This window comes from Rhyacophila brunnea, unplaced genomic scaffold (genome assembly GCF_057557595.1).
Source record: "Rhyacophila brunnea isolate RB1 unplaced genomic scaffold, BYU_Rbru_1.0 scaffold_18, whole genome shotgun sequence".
In the NCBI taxonomy this organism is placed as follows: Eukaryota; Metazoa; Arthropoda; class Insecta; order Trichoptera; family Rhyacophilidae; genus Rhyacophila; species Rhyacophila brunnea.
Window position 1 is genome coordinate 12,738,821 of NW_028232837.1, and position 13,915 is coordinate 12,752,735.

At 33.3% G+C, this 13,915-nt stretch overlaps 1 protein-coding gene across 4 annotated transcripts in view; it reads right to left on the bottom strand.

The window, feature by feature from the left end:
• mask (multiple ankyrin repeats single KH domain) overlaps window positions 1-13,915 on the bottom strand; it is a 71,447-nt gene that overhangs the window by 50,548 nt on the left and 6,984 nt on the right. The gene's annotated exons all lie outside the window — the stretch shown is intronic.

The following is a 13,915-nucleotide window of genomic DNA, read 5'->3' on the forward strand; positions in this document are numbered from 1 at the left end:
AAATCTGCGGCAGATCAGATACTGCCATAGTTATATCGTGAGGCATAGAAACGGTTAATAGCCTAGACTTATGTGATCGCTAGAAGTGATATACTACGAATAGAGGAGTCTGTCATATTTGATTTTTTGGATGTTACCGTGTGTTCTTCGTCTTTCTTTCCTTGACATTTCGGACTTATTGCATTGAATAGTAATGTACAATCCAATACAATATTATCTCTTATGAATGACATCTGCAATGAGCTCTAAACGTTGAGGAAAGGAAGAACATACAGTGACAGTCGCAAGCAATATATGGAGGAGTCTACTTCCCTGTTGCCAGAAAATATCATTGAAGGGCACAAGATATGATATGAGCAACTTCCAAAGACCACGGTGACGGCGTGCTCCAATGAGTAAATCTCATCCTGATTTAATTCACTACAATCAAGCCATCCCTAATGTTCAACACTTTATCTTTGTATTTTGTCAATCCCATAGAATTTGAACATTCCATATTAGAAATTTTGAAGGCAGTTTGATTTTGAATGATTGTACGTTTAGTTTATATTGGTAACAAGTATATTATTATCTTCTGTTGCCAACCCCGAAAACTAAACGGCGACTCGTGTTCTGATTTTGAAGTCTATCGCTTTGTTTACATAATCTACTAACGCATTTCTCGGTGTTTTACGTGATTATTCATTTTAAAAATAATGGTCAATGTACATATTGCTTTTGACCGTCTACATAAAATCGATAAGAAAAGATCTTTACGCAGGTATATAAGGCTAAATTTTTAATTCAAATGTCTGCTTTGATGTGGCAATATGTATTTCTGAATCTTACGAATTTAAAAATTCAAGACTTATTTTGGTTATACAGTGCTCTCTCAGTAATACGCCACCCCAAAAACCAGACAAGTGTCCAATTAGTGAAAGTAGTGAATTATAGAGCCTTGATTTTGTGCTTTCAACTAGTAAAAATAACGGCGGATTATAGTAGTTGTCGGATAATCGAGCGGCGGATGACTGAGAGTGTACTGTATAACCAAAATAAGTCTTGAATTTACTTGAACTAACAGCTAATTCGGTGGATCTGAAATTATAATGGAATGTCATAGTGCAAGTGTGAAGTTCTCTTCAATGAACCTGCAATATGAAGTCACTTGGAACAAACTTATCAGTAAACCACCGATTCTTTTTTGGCTTTAATTTAATGCATCAAATCTCTATACTGCATGCTAAGTAAAAAGACAGTGTTTTTGGTTTTGGTGAAATGAAGTAAACTACATTTTCTCTTATATTATGTAAAATTATTGGATTGTTTTGTCATAATCTCTAAATAAACAGTGTATTTAGATAATATTATGTCAAAACAATCCAATAATTATACATAATATAAGAAAAAGGTTAGTTTAAAACGTGGGTCTCATTTCACTAAAATCAAAAACACTGTCTTTTTACTTAGCAGGGCAGTATAGAAGGTTTTTTCAACATCTTTCGAAACATCTTTTGTTAATCCCATGTTTAAATATAATTGCACTGTACAAAATGAACAAATACGGTCGTGTTAGCAGTCCATTTTCTTTTGGTAATCATTAAAAACAAAATCTATACACAAGTATCCACTGGTGAAATTTAGCCAATACATTTTAAATTTGCAAGGCACTTTGCCAATAAATTTATGCATGTGCATCATTCATAACTCTGTTATACTGCAGTATTATAATATACATTAAAATAGTCACTAGGTATGCAAAAAAAAAAAATATTTAGTGTGTTATCCAAAAACTACGCAAAACTACTCTATGACAACATCTTCTTGGCTACGTGTTAAAACTGTAAACTAACATGTTCCTCCCATTTTTAACCGCACTTCCATTATAAACTAACAAGCTCCTCCCATTTAGTTGACAACAGCGCCTTCCTTCACGTAGCCAAGTCGCACAATAGTCTAAATAATTGCAAAACCTGATATCAATTCTGCAACGTTTTTAGTGAGGTTGAATTATCAATAGACATAGAAAAATTCATATTCAATATGTTGAAGCATTAAAACATGGTAGCTATAAATTATATTATCATGGAAGAACACTAGATATCATCCAGAGGGTGTATATGACGAAGTTACAGGATGGTGGTATGGTATGGCAAGCGTCAGAGATTCTTGGAGGCACAGCACGGTGTATTATGCTCGCAAACAAGTACCAACGATGGATACGGAATAAACTATAGCGGATGTTTAGTCATTTTGGTATTGTGTACATAATATTTTTGTAATTAAGTATGTTCAAGTAACTAATATAAAATTCTCAGTTAGGGTATCTGACATTGTCTGCAAATTCGTATGTTTTTTAATACATGTAAATTTTTACCTTTTCTATGCCTCACTATGGCAGTATCTGACAGGCTGCAGATTTTTAACGACACATGTTGAATGTAGAGCGAAGCTCTTACTAAAATCGCTGTAATACCGATAATTTGAGGCTTAGTATTTCATAATTATTGAAACAGATGTCACTGTGTGTTTAATTTTTTAGATTATGCAAATCAATCGACAGTGGCTAGTAATTTGAGTTTAATGTCGGACGAGATAACTCGCGAAATTTGTATGTGCGGCCTGTCGATCACGGCCTCATAGAGCGAGAAAACTTGCTGAAGGCATTGGAACCGGTTAATACCCATAGGTTGGACAATTTGCTAATGATTCCTTATAAAAAAAATCTGTTAATACAACATCCAGTGAAGACCTATTGGTCTAAAAATGATAGTTTATCAAGACACAATCTTTCTTAGAAGTGCAATATTCATTGAAGAATTAATAATATTATGAAATAAAATAAACACAATTTTAGTCATATTAATAACACTGTTAATGTGAAAAGCTATGCATATCGATATCAGTATAAATTACTTAATTAAGTATGTATTCAAATTATGAGTAGTGTAGGAAATGCATATATATTGTATTAATAATATACAGTACTAAGTTTCAGAAGAAAGATGATTAGGTACATGTTTATCATCATTAAAAATACCTATTGAAAGATAAGTAGATTCTACTTTAGACTAGTACAGGGGTCGGCAAACTTTTTACACAGAGCCAAATATAAGTAGCATAACATTTACATTTCTTTCAAAAGATATAGATATATTTTTACATGAAGGGGAGGGAGGGGTGACAACCTTGGAAAGTTGCCATGATTAGCAATGTAAACATTAAAAGGGGGAAAACATCGGAATGTACAAATTTTTTTCTCATTAATAAGTATATTAATTGCATTTTTATGATGCCCATGTCAATATCAAGTATTATTGGAGAACAACTTAACTGGTTCACATTAGTATTGAGAGTATTTGTGACAAAACCAGGATCGCTTCACTATTCAAGGATTCCCTTAAAATAACGAATGTTAATGGACGCTTTGCATTGCTTTCTCGGCAGCATTTTGATAAGTTTTGGAAATATGGTACTTAATTTACGCATTCAATACTTCTCAAGATCACCACCACGTGCGTACCAAGGAGCCACGTAATATAAATCTGGACTAGTATATTGAATATTCAAAATAAACAATTGTTTATAAACTGAAATCATTATAATAGGTGATTCGTTTGATTCTATTACCATAAATTTGAGCCTGCAGTAAATAATTACTTGATTTAAAAAAAAAACAGTATATTACTTTGAACTATGAAATTACAGTTATTTCAAGGATTAAATCTAAATTAGTAACCTTAGGAGAGTAAATCAAAATATTTCCTATTCTTTTACAGCAAGGTAATAGAAGTAGACGTAATATAATGTAATGTCTTTATTTGTTGTGAAATGGTGAATTCTAAATGTGTATAATGGCTTCATTTGAGTGCTATATTTTTTTATAAATGTTAATTTCACACTGCACTCAATTGAAGGCCTCAGAAGGTCAAGGGGATGACCCTTGGGCCAGCATTTTGGGAATTTTGAAAGTAAGCAATAGATTAAACAATTTTAAGGATAATTAACATAGTGTATATCGGTTTCAGCATACTGACAACACTATTGCGAATTTTAGGGAGTGCGCAGCTAATAATCTCAGACCATTTTAGATCGATATCATTTATATTTGGGAGTGTATGCAATTTTGTCGACATTTTTGAGTACTGATTAGTTTACTGTCAAATCAAATATCTATATTCAAGACACTTTAGCCAAATATGTATTGTAGGAAGGATATACTGGCGGCTAATTGAAATCTACCATACATATAACTTCTTCAACTAAGTAATACCCTGCTTACCATACTTTTATAATAATAAATGGCCCTCCATGGTTCTATTGAGATTAGGATTATTTTTATAAGCCTACAATGATATTAGTATCAACAGGAAAATATCACTATGACGAATTAAAAAAAATAATTAACAATCGGCGCCGATTCGACACCATAGTTGACCAAGCGATTCTGGACAATCGGTATCAATTTGGTGCCACTAATTGTACCTGGTAAAAAAAAATATTTCTAGATATTTCTTAAATTTTAGATATACCTATACCTAGGTACATCTTTAAAAAGAGAATTATAAACTACAATGTTTCAATAACTATTAAAAAATATATTGAAATTTAATATAATAAAAAAGTTGTGGCAGTTTTAGTAAACTCATATCTAATTTACTGCAAAATCATTTTAAATCTGTCTTCATGGTAAACAATTGTTTGACAGCTTATATAGGATCTTTCAGTGGATATATATAAACACATGGAGGTGATGGTGAGGTGTGAAAAATCAGATATATTTATAGTTTAGTTTTTAGGTATATGACATTCATCAAACTGATAGTGATAAATTGAGGAGTCAGATGAACGTCTTCATAACAAGCCGCGATTGGAAGTGTGTCCGAAAACTTGTACGTATGCAGTTCGCCTAATCACACTTACCGTGACATGTATTTGAAATATATGGCCGTATATTAAAGACAGTCCAACCTCTTTGGGTCGTATAGTACTGATATAAAATTCATGTCTAAATAAAACATGGTTCTTGTCGGTTTACACTTTACAGGAAGCCAGCAACAAACAAATTTTGAAAATAGCCGATATATTGGATTATTTGTTAGGTTAGGTTTTCATTTTTGAATTCATGAATTTTGCCAAAATCAGCTATGAAAATTGAACTAATGTTCATATTGAATCTAATACAATTGGAGACCGTATAGTATTCGGTTATCTCTTTCCGATAGAAAGCTCACGGGGAACTGTGTCACGGGGAACTGTGTCACGGTGAAATGTTTTACGTACAATTTACATGTAACCGATTGGAAAAGCATGCACAATATGAAATATATCAAAATTATGTATTGTAAGATATGAATGAAAGCCGAACTGGCCAGAATAAATTTGTGTAATAGAACAAGGCTCGATTGCTGTAGCGCCATCGTACAAAAATAAAACTTATTGATTATGTCAGACGATATGGCGAACCTTAGGGATACTGGCATGACCTGGGAAGACGAAGACGCAAGAAGGCGCCATGTGTTGTCCACATGCTCCAACTGAGGAGTGGACGAAATATTATGTAAGCACTACGATTACAGAATCGTAAAAAAAGACTAGTCTAAATTCGATTTATAAAAGTGACAGAAGATTCAAAAAATCGGTGTGTGTACTTATGTACGCGCGTTAGAAGATATACTTCTTTGGCGTAACAAAACAAAAACAAAACTTGTGATAAACTAGATTCTTTGACTAGCTCTTAATTATCTTGTTAAATTACACACTCAAGAAAAAGGACCGTTTATTGGAACGCCGTTGGTTTATTTCTATACACTTTAACTTATATTACTAAATTATATAATGGTTTCTAATTGTTTTTATTTTTAAAGTATTAAGTGTCACTCTGACGTTCAATAGTTTGTTTATGTAAATAATTGCAAATGGCCGACAATAATAAATTCGCTGCCTACGCAACGGAACAATTCTAAACTATAATATTATACTGTATAATCATCACGATTGCAGTATCATACTGTGGCGTAAAGGTAGTGCGTTCGGCTGATAACCAAACAATCGGTGGTTCGAATCCAATCGAGTGCGTTTTTTTCGTGTGAAAAAATAAATTATGTGCTACATGTCACACGCCAAAAATACACTCTGATCTGATTTCCCAAACGCGCCAACAGAAGTATAACTTCAAAAATACTATATTTATACAATGCTGCTTGATATCATGTGGCTAGTTATTTAAAACCTTAACAAAAACCTCTTGCCTACTAAATAATGCTGAAGTAGGTTCCACCCTACCAGCATGTTTCTTTATAATTTAGTAATAATAGTACACACCCTTAAATAATGGCAACGGGGGATATAAATTCAATCAAATTACTTATCTGATGATGGGATCTATTCTAGTCATCATAATCACCACATACAAAGGAATACCAAGAGCATATTGATTGGCAATATTTCACAAATATACAGAAAAATTACAGAGTGTGTAGTGTGTGTTATCGACAGAATTATTGAATATCCATGAGTATCTGCATAAAATATTTATTTTATGTTTAGTAATAAATCAATATATACTGCATAAGGGCAATATTATTTAATTTAATGTTGTCCATTTTCAAAGCAGCAATTTTACATTAATTTTATCAATAAATCGTTATCCTGTAAATATAATAAATCTCATTTTAATAATACTGAATATCTCTCTCTATCTGTATAAGATTCTTGCGCCCATAGCATGTCTTAATCGTTTCAATAATCTATGCATAAAAATCTCCTAAATTTCGTGGATAGAACCGAAACATTTGCGAACCTCGTAAATACTATGTAGAAATCATAGTCATTTAAACTTTCTTTCAATTTTTAAAATTTTAAAATAATTCCGTACTGTGATGCCAGACGGTTATAACTGCTGTTTACATTATTTTACAAGAGAGCAAAAACAAAGTTTTGAAATCAGTCTGACAAGTTAGTTCATGGCCCCCACAAGGGAGGGGCTGACAGGGCTCTAGCCTGGGGGCCCGGACTCAGGAGGGGCCCGGCGAGGCGAGTCGACCAGATAAGTGAGATAAACACAAATCACAAATTTGCTTTAATAGTAAAAAAAGTCTATTTTCCTTCAACGATATTATTATTTAAAGTTATGTGGTTGCACGATACAATTTTTAACTGTGTATCAATACTCGACATCTCCATAATTCAAATGAACGTATTAAAATATACAATAAAACACTAAACATACACATTAATTTTACGCAATACACCATTTGGAAAACGCTACTGTAGTGCGTCACACTGCCTGTATCCTTAGCGATAGGTAGGGGGGCACGTCAAAGATCCTAGCCTGGGAGCCCGATTCACAATGTGGGGCCCATGAGTTAGTTTATAAGATATTTTAAAGTATTTTATATCAAAATAAGCGGAATTAGCATCCCAACACAAACCATAAAACTTCAATCCTTTAAAAAGATTGAAGTTTTATTTATCTCACATTTTAAGCAGATATATCTTTTTGCCATAATATCAACCTTTTTTCACATTTGGTCAGATGCAGATATCTTTTAACAATAAAGTTGCAGCTCTAATATCTTGCCACATCAAAGACTTTTAACAATAAAGTTGCAGCTCTAATATCTTGCCACATCAAAGACTATACAATTTGGGACATATTATGGAAGAATATTTAAAAAGTGAAAAAACTGTACTTATAACCCGTCTGCCATCACAGCACCGAAATATTAAAACGAAAAAGTTGTGTTTTCAATTTAAGTATGAGGTTTCGAAGATAGAATGATAATATACGTCAGATTGTATTAAATGGTTTGTAAAAAAGTTATTTTTGTAATTCTGAGCCGTTTCATGCTATAAACCCATCTTCGAAATGGTCGATTATAACTTACTATGACTCAGTTAAAGATTTAATTAAGAAAAATAACTTTGTTTAAATATCATTCTAATGGAGTCCTACCTACCACGTAATTATTTCATTAACACATCATATCGTCGTTGAAACTAGAAAATTGTGTAACTCCGTTTTAATCGAAAATTGACTTTGAATGCCATCTAGTGGCCGTTGATAAAATCTATCAATCTTGCAAATTATGTAATTCCAGAAAAATTGTATCATTGTTAAATCATGGATGATTTCACTCCAAAACCATATATTTGTATAGGAAACCATAATGTTTTTTGTCTCTCCTGTAAAGTAGTGTTTTTGGAGTTACACAATTTTCTAGTTTCAACGACGATATTGCGAACTGTTCGATTATATTCGATTTGGCATATAGGTACTGCCCTGCTAAGTAAAAAGACAGTGTTTTTGGTTTTGGTGAAATGAGAACCCAAGTTTTAAGCAACCTTTTCTCTTATAGTATGTACAATAATTATTATTGGATTGTTTTAACATAATCTCTAATATTTTTCATAATCCAATAATTTTACAAAATATAAGAGAAAATGTAGTTTAAAACATGGGTTCACATTTCACCAAAACCAAAAACCTGTCTTTTTACTAAGCAGGGCAATCTGATAGCAGTGACAAAGACAGTCTGTTGGAAGGGAGTAAACGATTGCATCAATACACGCTTAAACAGTGATTGATGTGTTATAGTGGAACTAATTAACCTCGAATATGTGCAGATGTGATTTCTTCAAGTGTGCAGTAATCATTGAGGGCTAATGTGATTATTCTTACGGTTACAATTGTCAACTTTACTTACATCAAGCCTATAGCATGGCTTTCTCTCGCTCTCCGCCCTTCCCAATATGTCTCATATCGGGCCAAACTACCAAACCTCACATCTTTGTTTAAATCATCTTAATAATGTGATTTAATTTCTTTGTTTTTACGTGTCACGCTGTAAATGTCTTAAATTTATAATTTTAAATGTTCATAATAACTTTATAGTACTTAAAGAAATCACTATAAACATAGCACATTAGCGTGAGGTTCGATAGTTTTGACACAAAACTAGACAGTCGAAATGGCACTGAGTGAAAGTGATAGCAATATTATGATATAAGTACCAGTCCACAATAGCAACCATAATAAAAATCACATTAGCCATGCCTAATTCCTGCGCCACGCCCACGAAGCGGTAACATGTCAGCATACAATGTCATGGGCTCCGGGGGTGGAGTCCCGGGTCTGGCAAATTTAAATGCTGTTTTTCAATATGTGTATGGACGACCTAGTAAGTGGCCAACATCCATTTCTCGTAAAAACAAAAAAAAAATGATAATACAAACTCCACTGTGCGAAGGTCCTCTTAGGATCGGACATGGTGATGTAATGGAATTCCTGCACACTAGAAGTAATCGCATCTGCGCTTATTCAATATTAAATTGTTCCACTAAATAATATACATTATCAGTTAGTATAAATAATGAAGGTACTACTGTATGGTGATATTGTGGATCAGCGGCACGGATTCCATGGACAAAAAAATTCTACAAGTTGCAGATCTCACAATACAACGAGCGCAGAATGTGGCAATAGATTGAGGGAAATAGAACGACTCTGTGTTCTCGCTATGCTCCAATGTCCAATGTTGGAATGTGATTGAGTGAAGTATATAAGTAATATAGTGGGTATTCTTCGATACTAAAATGGAAAAGTTTCACAGGATCCTGCATCAAACTGTCAGGCTTAAATTGTCAATGCCATTTGAAGAAGGTGACAAATAATAACAAAGAAATATAATTATCATAGAATAACTATATGAAATATTTCCCACAGATAGTTTTTCTTTGAGGCTGATGCAACATTTTCTCTAGATGTGTCAGAATAACATTTTTCCAAGAAAAATGAATTTCACATGAATCATTGTATGGAAATGGAAGAATATTTACTTGGTTTCTATAATGCTTGGGTTCAAAGCCATGGGGAGTCATTAAATTTGTGAAATCAATGAAAACATAATCTAATCAGTCTAAAACCTTATAAATTCAAAACTACTTTTTCAGGAGACAGTAAAAGCTGTTTAATTATCGTTTAAATGGAATTTAGAGATTATACAAATTGAAAACAATTCAATGATTTAGGAGGTTTTCGTCGATTGCTTTTTGAAATGACACATCTTATTATGGATCCAAGAATCTTACACAGAGATAACATTAGTATTTTCAATAACAATGCATTTTTTTACCAAAGTCTGAACAAAAACTAACCATAAGGGAAAGTGAGAAAGCATTCGGCACGTATATAATCTCTACAATATGCATTAGAAGACATAAATAAACAACTTAATGAAACTAGATGCATAGCTGGTAAATATTTGGAGTCATGTGCTATGGGCAATATAGGGAGTACAGTAGAACCTCAATATACCCGACAAAATATCCGGTCAAATGTGAAAATTGTTAAAAACATCCTGTTAATGGTATACATGTTTAAATCTAAATCACGTCACACCTCTCGCACTCGAATTCGAGTCATAACACCGTCCTGCTCATAGACTGGACATAGCACTGACGTTTGCAATGACACAGTCGCACAGCAGTTTAATTTGTTTACTCGAAGTGAATGGATGCATTTATTACTCCATTCGATAAGTTTACAATGGGTAGAAGTAGATGAAGGTGACATCATGACTGATTTTCGAGTTTTCAACAATTTTAAACACGGCAGACTTCAAACGTGCAAACAAAATTTGATTCTTTTTTCAAAGCAGAATCACCGAAAGCAAGCGCGTCAACATCGAACATTAACGTCACTCCACAACGGATGTGTCTGGATATATCATCCGAAGACGAATAAACAGGATTTTTTTGTGTTTTTATATTACGGACTTTCGGGTTTAACGGACACCCCCTCACCCGCATTAGTCTGTTATATCGAAGTTCTACTATGTGTTTTTGTGAGAAATATAAAGTTAGTGGTCAATATTTTTAGTTAATTTAGTAGAAGATACAGTTAACTGTGTTGTATTTAAATGTGGTAGCCGTATTTAGAAGCAAGATAATGGTGTAATGTTTCATAGGAAAGTTAATTATAATAAAATTGACGATCTACTGTGCCACATAAGCAAAGAAAACGGTTTCTTATAGCCAGACAATACGCTCTCTCTTCAGCCTTGTTACTCGGAGGATTTAGGAGATAAGCAGAAAATAATGTATGTTTGATTCTACATTAATTACAAATTTTAATTTTAATTTGTAATAATGTACATTAATTACAAATTTTAATTTGTAATATAAGATTGTTACAAACCAAACAGATGCAATATCGGAATCTAATCCAATCTGAGTGCAATCCGGACAGACTATACTCTAGATCAGCTGATCGGAAAAGAATAACTTTGTAAACAAACTCTTCTTAACCAATTTAAAAAAAACTGAAGACGAATTATCATCTAACACTTTTCAATCATTGCTGTGGCTATTTCAAATGTTTGAATAATTTAATAAAGTCATACATACATTCAAGTTCACCGTTTCAATTTTCAATGCCAAATAGAAAGGATTATTTGTTTTCTTAATACCACGAAAATTATACAGTAGGGTGTTTTAAGTAACGATATTGCGCCAGAAATGAAACCATTAGGTATAGTTAATCAAGTATCGCTATTACAGTACTGTCGCACAAATTTGCGATTCAATATTGTGTAAGGCTGATAACAGATATGTCAAAACTGTACTGAATAATAATGTTAGTTCATTGATTTACCGGAAAGAGGGTACCCAACAAGTCTGTACTGTGACCGTTTATTTTAGAATGACTAGTAATATCAGTGTAGAAACAACAAAAGCGATATAGGTAAGCCAATATAAATGGCAATACTGTGGAATTGTAAGGAACAAATCATTTAAATCTATACCAAAAATAAGAATATTGAGATGGCAAGGAATGCCTTTCTCAATATGCAACACCTCCACCTCCGTAACAAAGATGAAGTCTTAGAATTGCGTATCTCTGTTATGTCTTTCCAATTCTTCTCATATGGCATGGAGATATGGACGCTAATCCAGAAGATGTCACGGAGAGATCAGGAATATGAGATGTGGCGTATAGATATGCAGATTCACAGGTTTAGGTCATATTATAAAATTGATCATATTTCAACTGAATTTCATGAAGCAACTACTGATTTGAATCAGCACTAAACTGTCTACCTGCATCGCTAATCATTTCCCATCAATGAATCACAGTTTCGAATCCTATCAATTGGTCCAAATTTGCTGTTATGTTTCCAATATTCGGGTCGAATAAAGCTCTACTAACAATGGGACCAAATAAAAGTAAGTGGTGAACATATTTCAAGACCTCCGAGTGGAGATGAACAGGGTATATTGCTCAAAGAACAGATCATCACTGGATAAGCCACACCAATCATCGAGTAGTGCCAGATAGTAAAAGACATAAAAGGTGACTGACAGCCAGAAGAATCAATAAGATAATCAGGTGTAGCGGAAGTACATGGCAACGTATGATTATTAAGAACCAAGTCAAATGGAGACCTATTTTCCAAAATGCTAAATGTGATTTACTCCAGCAGGAAATAAACCATGATGCAGGAAAAAGAAGAGGGTAGCAGAAACATAGGTGTAAATCAGTCTTTCTGAAAGTGGGCGATATTGCCCCCTTGTTGGCGGTGGAGGCTTCCAGGGGGGCAGTAGAAAGCTCAAAGAAAATTAGGGGATGTTAAGGAAATCTAGAGGGGTGACAAATTCCATCTATAAAAATCCAACGGAATCTAGACACGACACCACTTGAGATGCGATTTTAGGCTTGAATGCTTGGAGACACATATAAACGGAAAAACCAGAGTCACTTCCGCATGCACTAGTCTTGTTCCCGCTTTTTATTACTACTTTATACTTCTAAATAATATGATTAAGTATGAGTTTTATTTCCTCTCATTGAAACATTCTTTGATCTCAGAAATAGGATATGGGTCACACCCTATCTATCCTATCCATATTATAATAATGCATATTTAAATATTATATTTGCAATAAGATTTTTAAGATAGGCAACAGATGGTAATGTAAAAAGGTAAGTTAAAAAATATGGGGGGCACTAGATTTTTTTTTGTCGAAATAAGTTTGAGAGCCTGTGGCGTAAATAGACTTTTGGTTGGCTAGCAAGACATGACTCGCCAGTGGATTACTTCTAACCTTTAAATTTGTAAACACCAGGGAACTCTACTAATACCTAACGGGTAAGGAGTAGCTGGCAACCGATCTCGAGTAAGGAAGAATCCGGGATAAACTGAAACACGTATCAAGAATACGTCATACATCGAATACTGACAACTGATCTCAGTATATGCATTGATGCTCATTTAATATTGGTGTATTACACACACTATTGCACGTGCATGTGTGGTTCATTTTCATAGGACACTCACACATTCAAAACCCTGCATCAAAATGTAGTGTATTGAATATAGCCCATTTGAATTCTATTTATTAATCTGTTCTGTGGTAAACACTTTCATATACAAATAAATAGAAATGTAAGTTGCCTATTTCATTGAAAAGTTACAAAGCATTGTGCTTTAGTTTTTTTTTTAAACCATTTTCAATGGCCGTGTTTTACACATTTGGCACCTAATATTATGTTCATTTGGCATTCATAGGTTGTACTTTCAAAATAAACAGAATTATCATAATATTGTGAGAACAATATTAAATACTCTACATAATTAAGTTAATCAAGGTTAGTCTAAGAATTTATAAATACCACATAAATTTGAAACAGACATGCTATCGACTATGACTATGAACAAATTGCATTGTTTACAATGCAGACTTTTCTTTGAGTTGTGTTCATACCAGTAGCGAAGGGTGGAGGTAGGCTGTTAAGATCTGCCTTAAATAGTTCACATTACACTTTGTTAGTCATACGTAACTATTTGTTTTTTATTGAACTAAGACTACAATTTACAGATAGTATTGGTTAGTTTCTAAAAATCAATTAAACCCTGCCTTACCAAATCATAAT